The sequence below is a fragment of the Sarcophilus harrisii genome, chromosome 4 (assembly GCF_902635505.1).
Source record: "Sarcophilus harrisii chromosome 4, mSarHar1.11, whole genome shotgun sequence".
NCBI lineage: Eukaryota > Metazoa > Chordata > Mammalia > Dasyuromorphia > Dasyuridae > Sarcophilus > Sarcophilus harrisii.
Window position 1 is genome coordinate 5,783,041 of NC_045429.1, and position 21,791 is coordinate 5,804,831.

The window sequence follows — 21,791 nt, forward strand, 5'->3', positions numbered from 1 at the left end:
GCTGTGAACTACTTTGTCAGAAGGAAGATGACATTGATTAGGTCACACATCCATCAAAGTACAGTCATTGAGAGGGGGAAAAGAAAAGCAATATATAGAGCTAAATTATCTAAATAAAAATTCAAGAAGTTACATATCACATTAATTTCTCATTCTCAAATATGACCTGGTGTTTCCTTTCACCTGTGACTTTTCCAGTTTATGAGAATATGTGCAAAGGCATGATATTATCAGCAATAATATATTGATATTGATAGAAGAATAAAAATTCATTTATAACTTTTTACTGTGTTGAATTTCAAAAGGTGATGCTTTTCTTTCAATGAGAGGTAGATAGTACAAACACTTGCAGAATCGATTAATTACCTACTATGAGTGATTAGGGATTTCCATCTATGAAGTATGTTAAAGGGACATGGATTTACCAAACTAATCCATGTGGTCATGAGCCCTTTGTTCCTCTGGTTGTTTAACTATTTCCTTAGTATGTCTATTTATACAAAGTTCTCTGGAATTCAAGTATCTGTAACAGGGAATAATGTTGACTTTTCTAAGAATTGTTGTTGGGTCATTTATCAGGCATGTCAGGCGTTCCATGACCACTTTGGGGGTTTTCTTGGAAAATATCCTGTAGTGGTTGGGTGTTTCCTTCTTTAGCTCATTTTAGATACGTGGAAACTGAAATAAGCAGATTTAAGTGACTTGCCCAGGATCACATAGCTGCTGAGTACCTGAGGCCAGATTCGAACTCATGATGAGGAGTGCTATGGCTCAGTGCACCATCCACTGCCATTTGTTACTAGCGCGTTGATAAACACTCGATACTATGTCAGCTATTCTTGGGTATGAAAGAAATAATTGTTCTTGTTCCATGGTATAAAATGAAAAAAAAGTGATCTCAAAGGTGGATCCTGTAGGATAATAACTGCAAATATCCTATAATGAAAATAAAATACTTAAGCAATTAAATTTTCAGAATTGAAATTATTAATAAAGAGGTAATTACTCTTAATTTGCTAATTGTTTTTCTTAAATATTTTCTTCTTGCAAAAATCAAGAGAGGTAAGAATAAAAGGTGAAGAAAATAAAGTAGATTGTTGAAGATGCAGGGTTAACCTTATTGTCAAGAAGCCGAGGGTTCAATTTGGTGTCCAACATATACTAGCTTTGTGACCACAGACTAAACATTTAAGCTCATAATTTTCCAGACTATGTCTGGAGTTACTGAAGAACTGTTGATCCACAGTGTCAGAAGGGTTTTCTCTGCATACACATACATATGTGATTGCATGTATGCATGCATATGTGTATGTGTGTGTGCACAGTACAAATCATATAATGGCATAATTGAAGACTATAAAGTAATCAATGGTATTAATTTATGCAGTAATGTTTAATTACATCAATATGTTTAACATACTTTCTACTATTACAGACATCACTCTTTACTTTTGCTTATTTTTCTTCTCTTCCCCCTCTCCTTTTTATCTTTCTTTAACATTAATATCATATGTAGAAATCAATGCAGCTCAAAGACCCCATAGTCAAGTTGCTCAAATCTGTTTATCACCCAAGTATTTTATAAGATGTTTATCACCTTACTGATTCTGCCTAATTGTCAGAAACAAACTAAGGTGTTTCACCATAAGATGGCACTAGAAATAACATCCCAGGGGTCAAAGTATTTAGATCTAGAAGAGAGCTTAGAGATAAGTCAATTCAACAAACATTTACTATCATGTGCCAGTCACTGAGTCTTAGTTCAAACTACCAGCATCTCTTTGTTTGTTTGTTTGTTTGAACTGGAGAAAAAAAAACTAAACTAAGTAATTTAGTCAAGGCTGTACTGATAATAAATACCAAATCCCTGATTCTATACTCTTCTGGTTTCTGGTCAGTGATCTTTCTGCTGTTATGCATCTACTGTTCTGATCTTGGAAACTTCTAATCTGGTCATTTGAAGTTTATACCATTATCTGCAAATATATGGGATCCCATATACATGTCTTTCAGTTCAAGATTTTAATGTTAGAATCTTATATTCCTTATAGAACATCTTGAAGGAGATATCCAGAGATTATTAAGTTAGGGCTAAGAGAAAAATGTTTCCCCCTAGGAAACAATGGTTGATCAGACCTAAGAGTTACAGAGGAAACTTTTTTCTGGTTTTGAAATTCTTTGAATATTGGGGAAGAGCTAAGGATTAGATCTTTGGAATCCCCAACCAGTAGAAGAAAGTCTCCTTCTGGAATGTCAAATTCTTAATGAGTTTTCTAAGACTTAGAAATGCACCAGAAATATAACTTGAAATACATCAGCTTGGATCATTTGTTGTTTGGTCATTTCAGTTGTATCAAATTCTTCATCACCCCACTTTTTTATTTTTTTTTTTTTTGGCAAAGATACTAGAATATTTTTCAGTTCCTTTTCTAGCTCATTTTATAGATAAGAAACCGAGGCAAACAGGATTAAGTGATTCACATAGATAACAAGTATCTAAGGATGGATTTGAAATCAGAAAGTGCCTGCCCACCTTGCATAATGATAATAAACAGATTAGTGAAATTATTCTTTGCATTAAAAGGAGATTTGTATAGTTGCTATTGACAAGCTATAAACAGGGGACTAGTGTGCCCTTTAGAAAATTAAAGTAAAAGAAGTCAGAATTTTAAAGTACATTTTATCAGTTAAGTTAAGGATTTACTACTTTTGCAGTGCTTATGGATGCAATTATTTATTAGAAACTGATTGACGGGTGGGCAGTTCTCCAATTATATTAACAAAGTTCAAAGGAAAGCATTAATAAGCTAAGCAAACCGGCATTTCAAGTAAATAAATGTCATAGGAAGTCAACCCCACTCCAACCACATGTCGATAGACAAAATAACGAATGTGACAAATTCAACTTTTCTGCTAAATGGGCTAAGATGCTTGAAGTCAGTCTATACCGCATGTCTATGCTACAAAGCTGTAATGGGTTGATTCATAGCTTGATAACTTGTAAAGCTTCTATACACCAAAATAACGTCTTCAAGTTATAGGAGCTAAACTCCAAAATAATAACACTTAATAAGCAAACAATGATATCATTAATTTCTGATATCCAATTAGCATTATTTCTTGGTAAGCTAAGCCCATGTCATTAGTTGCAGTTATGTAAATTTGTTTGAAAGCTATTTTTCAAAAAATCAAATTTGTCTTCTTCTTCCCATCTTGCTTTATTCCTCTCTCTTTCTCACACCTTCTTCCTTCCGATTATTTTTCTTTTCTCTTCCCTATTCCTTCTCTATTTTCTTTCTTAAATGAAAGGAAGAAACAGAATTCTCCCAATGGATATTACATCCACTAAGTTTCTTAGAGATGTGAGTATCAGTAAATATGGCAGATCTAATATAGAAGAAAGAGGTTTATGGAGAAGGAACCATGGCAGGGAACTTTGATACATAAATTGGATCCTTCTCTGCAACTAAACAAGATGGCCCTGCACAATTTGTTTCATATCTTTGGGACTCAGTTTCCTTAATTGTAAAAATGAACTAGTTATCCTTTAGAAATATCTCTATCTAATATGCATTGAATTAATGCATGATTCTAAAATACCTTCAAAATCTTTCTCAAACTAATGATTTTGATTTTCCTAAAAGAAAAAAAAATGGTAATTCAGTTAGAAAATAGATTATATCAAGTAAAATATATCAAGTCCCACAATGGGTTTTATTAAGTAAAGGCCTTTTCAATCAACCCTTTGTTTTTCCATTTTCCTAAAATTGGCAATGCAGAGTGTCATGAAATTTGTAGAATCTTGCAATCTGAATGTTGTTTAGAAAGGGTGGAAATTGAGTAATTGACCCATGCACAAAGTTAATTATGTCATTATCTATAAATAACATGGTGATGCTAAATCAAGTCACCTAATTGACTGTTGTTTCTGGTTCTGTTGTGTGATAATTAATACACAAAAGGCTTCCAATTCACTTGTTCAAAAAATGTTGGAGCATAGAGAAATTGAAAAAAGAAATGGAGTCATTCCTTTATAATACTGTTGTTTTGAGATTAAACTATTGGGATATCACAAAGTCCTCTGATGACCCTACAAGATTATTAAATAATGACCTCATAATTCCTGGGTATTGAGTCATGAAATGGTTCAGTACCTTGTGAAGGTATCCATACATTATTCCTTATAAAGGAGTAAGTTCCCTCGTGAAGTATTTACAGAGAGTCTAGTTGACCACGCATTGGACAAGTTGTGGAAAGAGACTTCACGCTGGCCTAAATGACAGGTGGAATCCTTTTGATTTCTGAAAATCAACTTATATATGACAAAAAGTCCATTAATATGTGTAAAATGTATACCAAACAAGGTCTTGCATAGTTTTATGACTAATAGAGCACTGAGAAAATCTTGACCAAATTGAATGGATGAATATAGAGAGTGAGCATCATCCCCATCATTGACATTGTCTAGATGTGAAAGATCATAAATACAGCTAATGAAGACCTTTGAACAAATATAACTTTGACTTATGTACATGAATGAGTTTTTTTTTTGTTTTTTCCACTCTTTTTAAAATATTTATAGCTTATTTTATCTTTTGCATGCAAAATTATAAATTGATTATGTAGAACTCTTCCTTTGAAATATATAATAAAATATGATGTAACTTTTCTTTTTGTCCCTCCCTTACCCCCCACCCTAAAGTTGGCTACCAATTATATACATATACACACATGTGTAAACACACATATACATACATATATATATATATACATATATATTTTTTCTTTAGATGCAGATAATGACTTATTTCTTTGGCCCTGTAGTTAATTTGCATATTTAGAATAGTAAAAACAACTTTATGTCTCAAAATCATTCTTAAAACAATATCCCTGTTACTAGATCCAATGTTCTGGTGTAGTGCTCATTTTGATCTTCATTATTTTATGCAGTCTTGCCAGGTCTTTCCATGACTGCATTATTTATTAGGTACTTATTATTTGCAAAGCACTGGAGTATGAATGGAAAAGTTATAAGATATCCTCTGGTCTCAAGGAGCAACTCACCTTTTGGTAAAAGGAAACCATATCTCTAGATTCTTCCAACCAACAATCAGATATAAAGCTTCTAGGATGATGGCTTTTTTAAGTTTTATTCCCACTAATAAAATTGTATCACTTAGTTTTGAACCATTTGACAATGCTAAGGTTTTGAGTACAAAGAGCTTTTCTTCTCGGGTGTTTTGACTGAGGGGTCCATAAGAGCAGTTGCCAAACTGAATCTTCAGGAGTTTGTTTCTCAAGTTGGAAACAGAGGGTTTCTGGGATAGAAGCAGCTGTTGTTGTTGTTGTTTTTTTTTTTTTTTTCCTCAAGGCTCTTAGGTTCAGGCCCCTGGAAAGTACCCAGCAGATCTCCGTAGAGCTCGTAGTCAAAACAGTAATGAGGGTGATTTCATTGACTGGCTTGATACAGGTTTCTCCCTGTCTTTTTCTCAGGGGTTCTTGCTGCTTCAGCAAATAATTGAATTTTCTGGGAGTTCTAGGTGGCAGTGGATGAGGATGACAGATTTCTTCTATAGAAGCTGCTTCCTTTGATGATGGAGTTCAAGAACTGGCTGGAAGTAGGACAGGTGGTGCTGACACTCAAAGCTCTATGTAAATCTACCTGAAAGTAACAATTGGTCATTAGTAGTTGCTGGTGGGGATGAGGAAGGCAGGCAGATCTCTTCTCCACAATGACATCTTCAGATGAGGACTGAGGGATTGAGTTACAAATAGCAGACTTTTGATACCAAATTCATTCCTTGCTCTTTTAGGACACATTACCATCATATGTCTCTGTAATATAGAATAGGATGGAACTGACATGCTGAATAGCTGCTCTATAAATAAAAGACTGAGAAACAAAAATTTTCATCTATCTAGTTTTGGAAGTAGGGAAGATTTGGAACCCCACAATCCTTTTTTTTTTTTCCATTTTACATATGAGAAATTTGAGGTAGACAGAAATTAGGAGACTTGAGCACAGTCATGTAGTAAGTGTCTAAGACTGAATTTGATTTTCACTTTATCTCCAAAACCAATACTTTATTCACTGAGCCATCTACCTGCCTGCAGAAACATGCTCATGGCAAGTCACTGTCAAAAGCAATCTTTGAACTATTCCCAGTTTAGCCCACTACTCACTGAAGAATTCTAAATGGATATAAATATGTCACATAGGGAGGGTGATATGATTACCAGTCAACACCATAAATACATGCTAGATTAACTGATTAAATAATCCAGTTACAGGCAAGAAGGGTCCCAGACAGATGGGTTTGAAAGTGACAGGAATATCAGGAAATCTCGAGACAGTGAGTTTATCTTTTAATAAAATGACATTTGGGAGGATAGGATCCATGGAATGGTCATTTAGAGGGTGGGAAAAAGGGAGAAACTTAAATCAATGGATCTCCAAAAATGAACGGGAGGCCCAGAAAGGATGTACCTAACAATTGTTCCTAAATCTTTTTTTGATGGGGAACGTGCATCAGGTCTCAGGGTAATACAAATTATCCTCTCTTAAAACTGAAGGATACCTAGTACCTAATGCTCTCTGGGAAATCCAGGAAAGGAAAGGCATTAATTTTTATCGAATCCTATGATGAACATAGGGAGAAAAATGAAAGGGAGAAATTCGATCTCAACAAAGAAAAGGAACAATTTCAAAAAAAAAAAAAAAAAACAATTATGAAAGCCAAAAAAAAAAGGAAAAATACACAAATCATTAGTTCTGCACATTGTTTTTTGTTTGCATTTTTGTTTAAAGACATTGAAAATTGTGAGTTCTCCTCACATTTTTACTAAAAAAGTCAGAGCATCATATATGTATACCTTGAAAGAAGGCACCTCTGAAGTCATGTAGCCACTTCTTCCCTCCCATTTTACAGAGGAAAACCTGAAGATCTGAGATTAAAAGTGACATGCCTAAGGTCATATGTGTATGAATATATGTATGTATGTAATGTTCGAACTAGCTTTCTGGAGCAACTGTGGAATGGCCTTGGTCTCAGTGGAGGAGTGTAGAAGGTAGGAGAGCCATCAGGAGGATGCTCAAAGATACACTGTCTCTCTTCCAGTCCTTCTTAGCCTTTTTTATACCTTATTGTAATTACATCATTACAGCATACTGATTATGTGTGAACTAGAGAACCATGATATCACCATGCTAAATACTAATTATATATGGGAACTAGAGAAAGATCATCTCATCAATTCCAACGAGTTAACACCTTGTTTCAAGTAGACTTCTCCAGAATTCTGACCCTCTCCACATGTATATATGTATACATATATGTGTACACATATATGTATGTACACATACATACATGTAGATATGCATGCATACATGTACAGTGTAAGTGGAATATGGAGCATTTAAATTGAAGTCCTCTGATTTCCTATCCAGAGATCTGCACCTTGTACCAAATTTGAAATGTCTGTTGAAATGATTTTGTTCCAATGAATTTGTGGTCCATTTTCTATAATTGTTTAGTCTTAAAGAGATAGTTCATACACTGTCAGTTCAGATGTCTTGTCTAGGGACACAGAAAGAATATGTGTTGGAAAGAGATCTTGAACCCAATTCTGATCCATTTAATAAGCCCTCTATCTACTATCTCACCCTGCAGAGACAACATGGAGAAATAATGGTACAAGAGGGCCAGAAAAACCAATTCTGTATCACTCAAAAGATGAATGGTTTTCTTTTCTTTTGGTAAATATGCACTAGAGAATTTGATTTGGTGTCTATTTTGGCAAAACCCATGCTGCAGAGCTAGATTATAAAATGGCTTCAGTAAAATGGCTTCAGTAATTTTACCTACTTTCTATTTTAAGTGCAGTGGAGAAAATGTACATGATGGTGCCTTATCCCTGGAAGTCAAAGAACCCATGATCTGCCAACATGCTGTATAGTATCACAACAATGGAATTTCCCTCTTAAGCACATTCCCTGGACCATTGGGGTCCTGACTATTATCATTCCATTATCATATCTTCCTTCCCATCCTTACCTTTGTTAGGGCCATCAGTGATGCAAATCCTGCCTAATAATTGCCTTAAAAGCAACACTTCTCAAACTCTGATATCTCAGGACCCTTTTTGCACTCTTGAAACTTATCAAGGATGATAATCCCTCCTGGAAGAGTTATTGTATTCTGTAGGTTACATTTTTTTTCAATATTCACTATATTCAAATAGTACTATTATGAAAATAGTGATGATGTCATGGACCCTTTGAAAGACCATTAAAGACTCCTTTAGATCTCTGGACTTTTCCTTCTTTGAGAATCACTGTCATAAAATACTCGAGTTTGGATAATTCAGAAGATTTCAGCATCAAAGGTTTAGAGGCAAAGGGATTTTGGAAATCACTTATGAAACATTTACTAGTTTCCATAATCTTAAACATAAACTCTGTCATTAGCTATCAAATCCCCCAAATTCATATGGCAAATTTCTTTAAGTTGAGTGTTTTTATCACATTTCTATGGAGTAGACAGGCACCTTGATTCACTCTTGACGGAGCGATGATTTGGTGAAACCATTCTGCATAACAATTCTTAGTTATGTAAGAAAAGCAGCTAAGTGGTCCATATCCTTTGTCCTAATGATACTAAAATTTGGAATGTGCCTCATAGAACTCAAAGGCTGAAATTAAGACCTAAAGTATACCAAAAACATCAACATCCTCATTCTTTCTGGTAGAAACAAAATGGGGGAAAAAAGGTCTGGGGGATGTTTGGTGGTTGGACAATGGGTGCAAAAATTATGACATATTAACATAATGGATTACCATCATGTTAAGAATTTTAAAATAAAATGAATATGGGAAACCCAGAAAAGTCTACAGGGATGGATAAGAAATGAAATCAGCAGAATATACATATTTGCTAGGATAACATATCTCACTAGATCATGATTAGGGAGTTGAGGTTGGAGGAAATGAGAAAGCATGGAAGAGTTTAGAGAATAGAGATTATTATGACTGAGAGGTAGAGAATGACTTGGGGGAAATGTGGTATCACCTAGAAGATGATAGGAGCATATCCATTATGGGTATTTAATAGTTTGTTTAATAGTTTGTCTCACTAAGGTTTGATGGAGGTAGCAGGACAGTCTAATAATGGTTGTGATGCTTCAACAAAAAGCATTAAGCAAATGAATTAAAAAGGACCACACTCCATTCCCTAAAAGGCAAGTGGTCAAAGCTTGAGAAAAAAGCATTTCTATGAAGAATTACAAACTAGAGACCACCAGCATCTAGCTAGCAAACTAGATAGAATGCTGAACTTAGAATCAGGGAGACTAGTTCAGAGTAAGTAATGACAATTATTAGCTAAACAACAACCTCTGAGCAAATCCATTAACTTATATTTGTCTCATTTTCCTCAACTGTAAAACGGGGATAATAATGGCATCCGAGTCCCAGTGTTATTGTGGGGACTAGATGCAAAAATAGTTATACCATATTATCACAGTTCCTGGCACATAGTAAGCATTCAAAAGATGTTTTTCTCTTTTCTTTCATATGAAAAATGACCTAAGACCCTGCTAATAAAAGAAATTCAAATCACAACTTACTTGAGGTTTCATCTCAGCCAGCAAATTGGCAAAGATGAGAAAAAAATGAGAAGGATCAGTGTAGAGGGATGGATTATGGAAAGTTAAGAACATATCCATTGTCAATGGCTGCAACTATTCTTAGAAAAGATGTTGAATTATCCAAATAAAATATCCAAAATCTCCATTTCACTTGACACAGAAATTGTCCTTTCAGTTATGTACCGAGATAAACATTGCCAGAAAGAAAGGTTCTGTATAAATAAAATAATTTATAGCAATAAATTCTATGATAGCACAAAAATGGAAACAATGTGGATGAAAACAGAGAAACAAGAAATGTATATGAATGCCAAGTATACTAAGGCAGAAAGCAACAGAATCACTTATTTAATCTTTTCAGTTATTTTGACACTCTATAACCTTTTATATAATTTATATATAAATTATATATATATATATTATAAATATAAAATTATATATATATATATATATATATATATATATATATATATATATATATATAAAAGCACACCAATATAAAGGTTATAAAAGTTATAACTTTTATAACCTTTATATTGATGTGCTTTCTTGGAAAAAATGCTGGAGTGGTTTGCCATTTCCTTCCCCGGCTCATTTTCTAGATGAGGAAACTAAAGCAAATTAGGGTAAGTGATTTGGCCAATGTCACTCCTCTAGTGTCTGAAGCAAGTTTTGAACTTCTGAAGACAAATTTTCTTGACCCCAAGAGTGGTGGGACCCAGAGCATTTAGAATAATTCAAAATAAAAGTGCAATCATCACAAGACAATCAAAACTGGAAGTTGCAAATTGTAAGGGTCATGTCAAGTCTTCTTTTCCATTTCCTTGGCTGAAGTAGGGACTCATGGGAGTGGAAAATTGAAAACGTAAGGTTTTCTTGTTTTGTTTTGTTTTGTCTTTTTCAATATGTTTACTAGTTTGCTGATTGTTTTTTCTTGCTCATTTAAAAAAAAAAGTCTTCATTTTAAAGGATAGTTTTCTGTAGTGTGGATAGGGATGAGAGTTACAGGGGGAAATATAGATAAGATATAAATAAAATATAGCATTAAAATCAAAATACCAAAACTAAAAACAACTATATGAATGACTTAGCTGGGTTTTCATTTTTCTGGAATGCTAGTGATGGTGGCAAACAGAGATAAATTAAGTACACCTATCTCCTAAGGATTCTAGAGGGAAAAGTGATTTTGTTCCCATTTCCTGTATTATGCTTGGTTGCTTCCATCTGGACAAATCTGGCCTATTAAAGGAACTTCCATATAAAGATACTTTTGAGCCATATGACTCTAGAGTGTGCAGGGGAGCAATCGTTTGGAATTAAAATCAGCATTTCCTCCAAGCAGGGAATGAATTATGCCAGCAAGATTCACTTAATTTCAACCACCACCGATCTACTTTTTCTTTTCTTTTGGCAGGCGAATAAACAATTGTATATAATGGGGCAGTGTTGATTAACAGCAATTAGGCATGATTTTATTATCCTGTTTCAGTTTTAGGGAGTGAATAATCCTAGAAAGCTTGGGAGAGAGGAGAAGTATCCCAAAGGGGGAAAATAAGCCATGGGTTCTCATGATGAGATAATATTTCTGGCAATACAATTTAAATGACACTTGACAAATGTTGTTCAATAACTTTGTCCTTTTTCAGGACTCTTGTTTGGCACAGATAGGTAGATAGACAAATGGATAGATGATTAGATAGGTATATAGATAGACAGACAGACAGATAGATAGATAGAAAGAAAGAAAGAAAGAAAGATAGAAAGAATGGATGGTAGATGGATGGATTGATGAATGAATAGATGTTGAGACAGACAGATGAGAAATAGAGACAGAGACAGAGAGCTGTAAGATGCTAGATAAATTATTTTCCCAAGTCATCATATACCTAGCAAATGTCAGAGGTAGAATTTTGAAATCAAGTTTTCTTGACTCGTCAGTTCCTATAAACTAAACTTTGTTATTTGTATTTCTATGTTAACCATGGCTAAACTAGGTGGTGGCCAGCATGGCTATCCTGAGCACCAACCCTACATGCTTATCAACATCCTTTGGGGCAACATCACATGGACATTTCCCAAGAAACTTAAAATTATTGTGAACAAAACAGAATTCAGTACTCTACCCCCTAAAAATAACCAGAGGGAGATAGACAAAGGGAAAGAAAAGGACCAGGGAGAGAGAGAGAGAGAAAAAGAGAGAGAGAGAGAGAGAGAGAGAGAGAGAGAGAGAGAGAGAGAAACTGAGAGAGAGAGAAACTGAGAGAGAGAGAAACTGAGAGAGAAACACAGAGACAAACACAAAGACAGTGAGAGACAGAGACAGAGAAAAAAGAATAGAAGCAGACAAAAAAGAAAGAATTGTTCATAGAAAAATAGAAAGATAAATATACAAATAAATTGACACATATAAGGCATGTCAAATGAAGGAGTCTTAGATCTAATTTTTTCATAGTGCACTCACACAGATGATGACTATCAGAAAAAAAAAAAAATGAAATCTAGAATTATCTGACTCTCAGTCCAAAACTTTATCCCTTAGGCAAGTTTCCTGTTCATGTACATTGGTCAACTTTGTATGGATCTAGAGATATTTGTTTTTCTCTAGATAGACCTCTATATCTCTATTCACATGAGTATGCCATTTCCTCAATTCAGGGCTTCTACAGATTGCAAGTCATCCACCTCTGTCCAGTTTGCAGTTTTCATACAAACCTTCCCAGAAGCAGATATGTGTGCATAGGGCATTCAGAGTATGTTGTCTAGATTATTGCAAGATTTAATGACTATTTCATAGTAAAACACCCATCAGTCAATCAGTGGGAAAAAAAAAAAAAAAAAACAATGATTAAACATTTATTATGTGTCAGGAACTGTACTGGGAATAAAATAGAAGCAAAAAGAAAGGCTCTGTCCTCAAAGAGCCTATGTTCCAATGGGCAAAGATAATGCACAAAAGTGAGCTGGAGAGGAGAGAAGGATTCCAGGCATTTTTGACTTGTGGCTTATCTTTATATTAGGAATTCTAGAAGGAACCCACCAATGAAAAGATGAGGTCTCGGGGGTAGACAATACAACCAAAGTGAAAGGGAATCTAAACTGGAATCAGTCATTTAATCAATAACTAAACATCAGTTACCTGTGATGTAGGAAGTTTCGTACTAACTTCTGGAGACATTCTTTTCCCTCAAGAAGCTTATAGTCTAATAAGGAAAATAACAGTCAAACAAGTGTGTGCGTGTGTGTGTGTGTGTGTGTGTGTGCACGTGTATATATATATATATATATATATATATATATATATGTATGATTTTTGTAAGAAGACTTTTAAGAAGTTCTTTGTGTTTACACTTAGGAGAGTCTATATCAACCAATGTGATAGGTCCGATGGAAGAATATTTTTCCAAAGCAGTGTATGCAGTCATGGTTGTACTTTAGAGGCCTGCAGGTTTTTAACCAATAAATAAAGTTAATTGAGTATCTTATAGGGACTAGCCAAGGCATTAGGTATAGTATGGACAAAGAGAAAAATAAAACATCTCTTGACCGCAAGAATCTCACATTTTTATGAGGTGGAGGATAGGTCACATATGCAGACATTGCTATTTAGCAAATATAAACAAAATAATACAAAAGCATTGTAAGTACACACTAATTAAAAATTATTTCGGCGAAATAGATGAGAGGAGGGGAAGAGTGTTGGGAAGACACTAGTTTCCAAGTTTTTATTATCTTAACAGTTTTATCCACAGCACTGAGTCAAAGGAAATCTCCTTTCTGATCAGCCGATACCTGCAGGGGACATGCTTCTCTCCTGATTCAGTAGCAGACAAGGTGGGATTCAGGGGCCCAGTGCCAAGGACAAAGCGAGCATGGGGGTCTCTGCCAAGATTCCCACTGGAGAACTATGGTCACCGAGTCTGCCTCTGGGTTGCCCAAATTCACACCTGCCCCCTCCCATCAGTTTTAGGGCAGCAGGGAATCTCTTCTGGATCTCTGGCTGACGGTAGGAGCACTAGCGGGATGCAGGAGGCTCACCACTCCGAGGCTGGCTGCTGCACCATCTGGTTCCATCTCCACAAACCCTTCAGTGCTTGTGCACTGTGCCATCCTCCAGGGTTTCTCTCCATCACTTGGCTGAATGGAGTTCTTCATGGAGTCCCACTGCCTTTGAACAGCTCAGCAGGAGTGCTGAGAGGCAGAAGCCAACCTAGCAGAACAGGCTGAGCTTTCATGACGGCTGTTTCCTCCGGTCTCGCCGTGTCAGAGCCCTGTCCATTTTGTCCAGTGCTTCTGCTAGCGTCAAAGCAAAAAATAGACACTGAATAGTCGTATGAGGGAGCGACTGAATGCATGAGTTACATGGCAGCTCTTTGGCCTAATCAATACAGGGTTGGACCTGAATTAAGGACAAACCCTGGCTCGTGTGCCGGCTCTGTGACCCCACACAAGGGACTTCAGCTTTCCCACCTGCAGGAGTAAAATGGGGCTGATAATTGCACCGAACTCAAAGAGTTTTGTGAAAGTCAAATAAAATAACACCATGGAATATATGAAAAAATTTACCAAGGCAAGAAGTCATTGTGTTTTGATTGTTAGTAGCAATATAAAAAATTCTGCATTATATCACTGGATGAAAGTTTCCTCCATAAATGCAGCTTGTGCATTGTCTCTGAGCCAGTGGATAGTAAGGAGCTTCCCGAGGCTCAGAGAGATCAACTCACATTGACTTGCATTGATCAAGGCAGTGTACAATGCATGCAATGTTACAACTGGAGTCAATCACCCCCAAGTTCAAATCTGGCCTCAGACACTTATTAGCTGCGAGATATTTAATGTCTGTCTCAGTTCTTCATCTCTCAAATGGGGTCTAGAGTTACTCTCTGGCCTTCCCAGCGCTAAATCCTAAGTTTTTGATGGAGAATAATAATTATATAATCATATCCTCCGGGCCTCTAAGTATTGGATCTGAAATCTGCAAAACTCACCTTCAGATTGTTGTTGTTCATTCTTCAGTCTGCAAGAAGGCCAAGGAAATCCTGACTTCAGACCCTTACTCTGTGACCCTGGGCAAGTCACTTCCCCCCTATTTACCTCAGTTCCTCATCTGTAAAATCAGCTGGAGAAGGACATGGCCAACCTTCTGGAATCCTTTGCCAAGAAAACCCCACCTGGGGCCATAAGGTATTGGACAGGACTGAATAGGTTAGTATGGACAAAGATAATACCACACCCTCTTTCCCAGCCTGGCTCCTACAGAGCCCCTTCCTTAGGGCCCTGGGAGAAATGGGAGCTAGAGGTCAGCAGGGTTCTCTTATCAATCATCCTCCACATGTCAGAGCCTGGAGAGGGAATGTGATTTGGAGCCAGCTGAGGCATATCCCATTTAAGGCCTGAATGATGATAACAAAAAACAAATTAAATGGAGCCCAATATTAAGCAAGGTTACCCGGGTGGGACCCAGACAACCAGTTTAACGTCATTAATACAGAGCTAATCAATGCATGAAGGCTAAGATTAATTTTGAGCTCAGGATGACTGTTATCGGGGCCTTTGCCCGAACATTCTGGCCCTGCCACGCAAGTGGGTGGATTGATCCAACTGCATCCTTGCAAATAATCACCTTTCCCAAAGAGTGACTAAGTCAGGGATAGGACTTTTATCTCCCTTTCCAAATTAGGTGATAATTCAAATGGCATCCAGTGAGACCAAAAAAGAGTTGATTATTTAACCACCAAAAAGATTACTTTTTCTCCTCCACTCCTTTCACTGTGGGTCCAAGGTCTTACAGGATTTTGCCTTGGGTGTTGTGATAGGGGCTGATCCTATTTGAGATAGACCATGGCCCTTTTAGCCCAGAGTAAGGGCACAGAGTCATGTTAATTGGAATACTCAGTATGTTATTAAAATGAATTATTAAATATGAATGTAAAAAGAGGGGAAAAGAGCCTTTCCCCCCTTTCTTTCCTCAAATTCAAAGTTTATTTGTGATAGAAACATGTTCTCTGAAGAACTGTTTGGGGCCCGTTGCCCCTTGTGGAAGTAATGATTTTAAGTCATAATGATTATCCATTTACATTATCAGTAGAACAGATTTCATTAGTGTCCACAAATAAGGAACTGAATGATGAATGTTAAAATGAATTACACTTATGATACATAGAAATGGAACCTCAAATTCACTAACCTAATTATTGGAAGGTAAGAGAAATTAGAAAACTGTCTAAAAGTATGCATAATTACTAAGAGCTGGCATTTGGATGAGCCTGAGGCACTACTTTATTAGCTTTTGATGCAATTATCATTAACATTTTCAGTGGCACGCCTAATGAACACTGATGCTGAAGCAATAGGAGCCTAGAATCTGAGAAACTCTAGAGATGGAAAGGGCCTCAGTGGCTTCTCCCTAAGCCAGTTGGACTTCCACGGGAGCCATTGGGCTTTAGCTTGAAGACCACTGCTGACAAAGAAACAGACACATTTCTTTGAGTCAGCTCCTTCTCCTTTGGGTTATCACTCCCTTGATATTGATATTAACTTTAAAATGACAAAATAAGGAGATTTCCACTGAAAAAAAGATCTTTAATTCTCTCTGCTATAGGTTACAGGCTCACAAAAAATTAAGGCAAAGTCTACCTGGTCAGTCAACAAATCTTGCATAAAACACCTATTATGTCCCCGATGCTGTGCATTGGCCACCATGGGTGCATTGAATTAGGAATGTAATCCTATTCAACGAATATTTATCAAATGTTTTCTCAATGAATGGTACTGTTTAAATCCTTTGGGGAGGCAGAGATCAAAACCGAGATTTCCTGGAGAAATAACATATATCTTATCACTTCACAGAAACCTCTGCCAAAAGAATTCTTATATGCACACATATGTAAATATATATAATAAACATATATTTACAAATGTAGGTGCTTATATATATTATCAATATATAAATAGAATAATATATAAATATTCAATTATTTATATATTATTCTATTTATATATAATATATTTATAAATATATTTATGTATCTTTATATATGTAAACATTATTATAAATTTATACAAATGTTATTGTTCATTCTTTATTTTTGAAGATGAACAATGGCATTAGAGAATGATTTTTTGACTTGCTTATGGATTGGATTTAAGTACGGCAGAATTACACAAAGTCATCAGCCATACTCTCTCTTCCTGACTCATCAAAGTCCAGTAGCAAGAAAGTCAGGATGACTGATGATGGCCCAAGATGCGGAGCCCATTTAAATGACCTTAAAATCCTGAGTGTCTGTAAGTGGTCCACAGCACCTGCTTTATATGCCTTCATGGTCATCGGGATTACTTTTTCTCCTCCGCTCCTTTCACTGTGGGTCTGAGGTCCATCAGTTGCCTTCGCTTGCGTTAGCATGTTTGCTGAGAGTTTTATTGGGCTGTGGCCACTGCATGTGCTACGGCTTCTTGGAGCCACAGGTGAAAGTTGCTCTGAAAGTGGATGAATGAGCCTGCCAGGGGCTCAGCATGCCCTCACACCACGGGTGCCATCCGTGCATCTGGCACACAGAGAAGTTCATAGGAAATCCATGTCAAGTCATGAGTTTGACAAGGAGAGAATTCTACAAACGAGGAAGATGGGGTTTCAGGAAAAGGGTGTCAAGTTGGCACCCAGGGTTAGATTGTTAGGGATCGATCTTCTTAGAAAAATCAGGGATGTTGAGAATTTCGGAACAGCTTTTGGAAAAGGCCAGGAGATGAGATGGAGCCCCGATTCTGTGCAACAGCAAACAGACCAGGGAGTACTGATGGCTTCGCACACTGGATGTCCTTGCAGTTGGAGCAAATCCCAGCCCCATCCACACACCTGTGAGATTTCTGATGTCAAAGGTGATGACCTCCCCATTTTGATGTTATTCCCAGGTGATTGATCAACCTGACAGTTATTTTAGCTGATGCTTCATTCATGTGGGCTCTAATCAATAAGCTTGCCTTTCAGCCTCTGCCAACTCTCTAGTCTGTGTAGCGTAAATGGTGTGAAGGTGTAAGTGTATTTGAGATTAGAAATTGGGAAAAACTAAAAGAAAAAGTGAAAGGAGAGTCTAGAGGGGGAAAAACAAAACTGGCTGGGCTTGTCAGGGTCAGATCAACGGTCAAGTAGCTTTTTGAAAATAATAGCTGTGTTTTGTTTTGGTTTGGATGTAATAAAATATTTCCTAGCAAAGAAACATAAATTTCCTTTGGGGACTTTGGACCCAATAAAGACAGTCAGGAAACTGTGGATTGAAGTCCACTCCAAGGGAGGAGGAAGTTCCACTATTTGAATAACATGGAAGAAGTCATGAATGCATCTGCCCTGGCTATTTTTTGAGGAGGTGGATTTGGAGTCCAGAAAAGATTTCAGTTCAACTCTAAAGTATTTTCTAACACTGTGACTCTAAGTAAGTCACTTAAATTATCTGAATCTTTATTTCCACATCTGTAAAATGGGCATAATAATAGCTACTACTTCACAAAGCTATTGTGAGGACCAAATAAAGTATTAGGCAAATCTTGAAGAGTAATGTAAATCCTCACAAGTAATAACTGCCCGTTATTAATATTCTTTATGGGGGTATGTGTTTGAGGGAGGATTTGCCCCTCTCATCCATTTTTGGGGAAAACAACAAATCTACCTGTTCTGTGCATGTGTGTGTGTGTGTGTGTGTGTGTGTGTGTGTGTGAGTGTGTGTATTTAGACATCTTGAAAGGAATCATTGTCCCACTTTCCAGGTTTTGGGATAAATCGGGGATTATAATGGAAATACTTTTCCTTTTACCTAACAACACTGGAGCTGGAAAGAGGTATTCCTTAAAGAAGACTAAATCCAAGACATGACTCGGAAGCCAATAAAACATGTTATTAGATCTGGCAACTGAAAAAGAAAAAGAAAAGCAAAAGTAAAAACCAAAAAAGATGTGACAACCTTTAACTGTTGGATGCAATTTAAAAATTGGAGTGACCTTACCAAGATCAAAGCAAAAGAAGAATACCTCGCTAAAATCTCTGAATTCAAAGCAGCTTTTCCATCCAGGCTGAAATGCTTAAAGATTAAATTAATCACCTGGGGAAGTTATGCATTTCAAAAGCATTATTATCCCTTTAAATGCCAAAAAAATCTATGTCATGCACTTACCAATTGTACCTTTATCATCAAACCATTTAAGCATTCTAATTCTAGGTTTCCACATCTGTAAAACGGGGATCAAAAAACCCTTAGGGCAGCAAGATGACTCAGTGGGAAGAGTACTGGGTATAAAATAGAGAAAACCTGAATTCAAATCAAGTCTCAGATTAATTTAGATAAGGAATTTACATAATCTGTATCTGCCTCCTTTTGCTAGATTATAAAATGGGGATAATAATGACTTCTTCTTCCCAGGATTATTGTGAGACAGTATTTTCAAGGCACAGGACCTGGTACACAGTAGACGCACACACACACACACACACACACACACACCACATCTATACGCTTCAGTATTTTTTCATTATATCATCATTTTTCAAAAGAGTAGGAAACATGAAATATTTATTGTGTGGTATTCCATCAAATATTGAAAGCCATTAAATGTCTCGTAATTTTTTTTTTCATAGTATGGAGGGCTGGATGTTTCCTTCACAATCATATAACTTTATTTTGCAGGAGAGAAAAATTAGGAGCATGTGAGATAATAGAATTGCCCAAAGTGACAACAGAGATTGGAGGCAGAAATCAACCAAGGCCTCTGCCTAGATTCTCTCTTCCTCCCCCTACACTAGACTGTTTTAAATAAGGCTGGCTTCCGACCAATCACCGTACAATCACATTGAACATTCTGAAATTAATGTCAGAACCGAGTGACAATGATAACAGAAAGCCCAATGTGCTACCTCTCCTGTGCCATGCAGGTACTCTGCTCAACATTTGTGGGGAGAGTCTGAACTAGACTTCCCATGATGTAAACATTGATGGCTTAACATCCTGTACCATCCATCAGTGTCGGTGCCACAGATAAACTAAGGTAATCAACTATCCAGATCATCATCAGTATGATTATATTTCTTGAGGCTCCAAGCAAACAAGTTTCAAGTTAGCCCCTGAACCACGTGGTCTCAGCTGTATTGTATTCTCTGTGGATTTCTAACTTTTTAAATAATAAGTCATGGAGTCCTTTGGCTAGTTGGTAAAATTTAAGAACCTCTTCTCAAAATCATGCTTTTCAATGCATAAGCTTCATAGGATTACAGAGAAAACCCAAAAGGAGTGAAAATAAAGATATATATTTTCCCCATCCAAATTCACAGACTGAAATTGATCCACAAACTCCCTGGAGATCTGTGGAACCCAGGTTAAGAAACTCTGCTCTAATGTAATAGGGAGTCACTGATGTTAATTGAATTGGATGTGACATGGTCAGAGCTGCACTTTAGGAAAATCAATTCTGCAGGTATGTGGAGAATAGATTGGCATGGGGAGAAAGTAGAGCCAGAAAAAAATCAAATAACAAGCTATTGAATAGTCTAGGTGAGAGGTCATAAGGCTGGGACTAAGGGAGTACCCCTGTGAATGGAGAATAAGGGACATTGCTAATAGATGTGGTGATGATTATAACTGCAAGATTTGGCAACTGATTGAATATTAGGTGCAGTGAGTCATCGAGGATGACAATGAGTTTGTGAACATGGGCAAATAGAAGAAAATGCATCGCCCTTTGACATTAAAAGGGAAATTCAGAACATGGATTTGGAAGAAATAATGAGTCCTTCTTTGGACATATTTAATTTCAGATACTGGCAAGAAATAAATCTAGTTAAAAATGCCTAATTGGTAAATTTGATATGAATATAGAGATTCAAGCTGAGGTGATAGATGATAGATAATAAATGATAGATATTCATAAATACATAGATATATAGATGCTGTGCATGTATGTATATATCTGAGAGGCAGCAGATTGTCAAGTAGGAGTTAATAGACTGATAGAGACAGAGAGAGAGAGAGAAAGAGAGAGAGAGAGAGAGAGAGAGAGAGAGAACGAACAGAGATTTAGAACACAATTGCAATTAGTGGAAATAACATGAATGATGATCCAGCAAAGAGGCTGAGGAGCAGGCATTCAGGTAGGAAGAAAAGCAAGAAAGAATAGTCTTCTAAAAAACAGAAGAAGAGAGCATTTTCTGAATACTGCCAAATGCTGCAGAGATAATAGAAAGAGTGAGTATTGAGAAATGATCGTTAGATTGGTTCCTTTTGACACAATGACTTGAATTGAGGGATGAAGCTGGTAATCAAATAGCAGAGGGTTAGGAAAGTGGGAGAAGTGACACGTTTTAGGATACATGGTTTTATTAAGGAATTTAAGTGAGAAACATAGCAGAGACAGAGGAACACCTGGTTGAGGATGTCAGGAATTCAGAGGCTTTTTGAAGCGACAGTGGATTGGATTTGATGGTAGGAAGTAGTGAAGCAACCAATGGCGGAATGATCTTAGGGATGAGGAGAGAGACAAAGGGACAGAGAAGAGGAGGGGAGGAAGAAAAGGAAGAGGAGAAGGAAGGGAAGGAGAAGGAAAAGGAGAAGGAGGAGAAGAAGGAGAATGAAGAGGAGAAGGAGGAGGAGAAAAGGAAGAGAAAAAAGATAAGAGACACATACAGAAAGATAAGAAAGTCACAGCAAAACAGAGAGAGGGAGAGGAGATATGAGAAAGGAAGGAGAACGATTCACTATAACAAAAAAGAAGAGACAAAAAAACTTAGAAACACAGACAGTGAGAGAAAGAAATACAAACACCAAAAGAGACTGAGATAGAGACAGACAAATTCAAAGAAAAGGGAAGAAGAAGGGTCCATATGCTGGAGGAAATAGGAGGGAACATAGAGAGACTGGACCCTGGAGAGGTCTAAACTAAAGGAAGAGTGGGAGATTATGGGACAAGAAAGGGCTTGTGGGCAATGTGTTTGATTTTCTCATTAGAGTAGGTGAGGTCTTTGTATGAAATGGAGGGAAAGAGGAAGGAAATCTTGTGAGAGGTTTGGGGAAAGCAACTAACATCTGGAATAGCCACTGTTATGAGAAAGAAAGAGGTGAGACTTAATTAAGGGTGAGAAAAAGCATAGCCTTGTTCTGTGAATCAACAGC

At 36.7% G+C, this 21,791-nt stretch overlaps 1 protein-coding gene across 1 annotated transcript in view; it reads left to right on the forward strand.

The window, feature by feature from the left end:
* NEGR1 (neuronal growth regulator 1) overlaps positions 1-21,791 on the forward strand; it is a 1,024,353-nt gene that overhangs the window by 418,140 nt on the left and 584,422 nt on the right. The window lies entirely within an intron of this gene.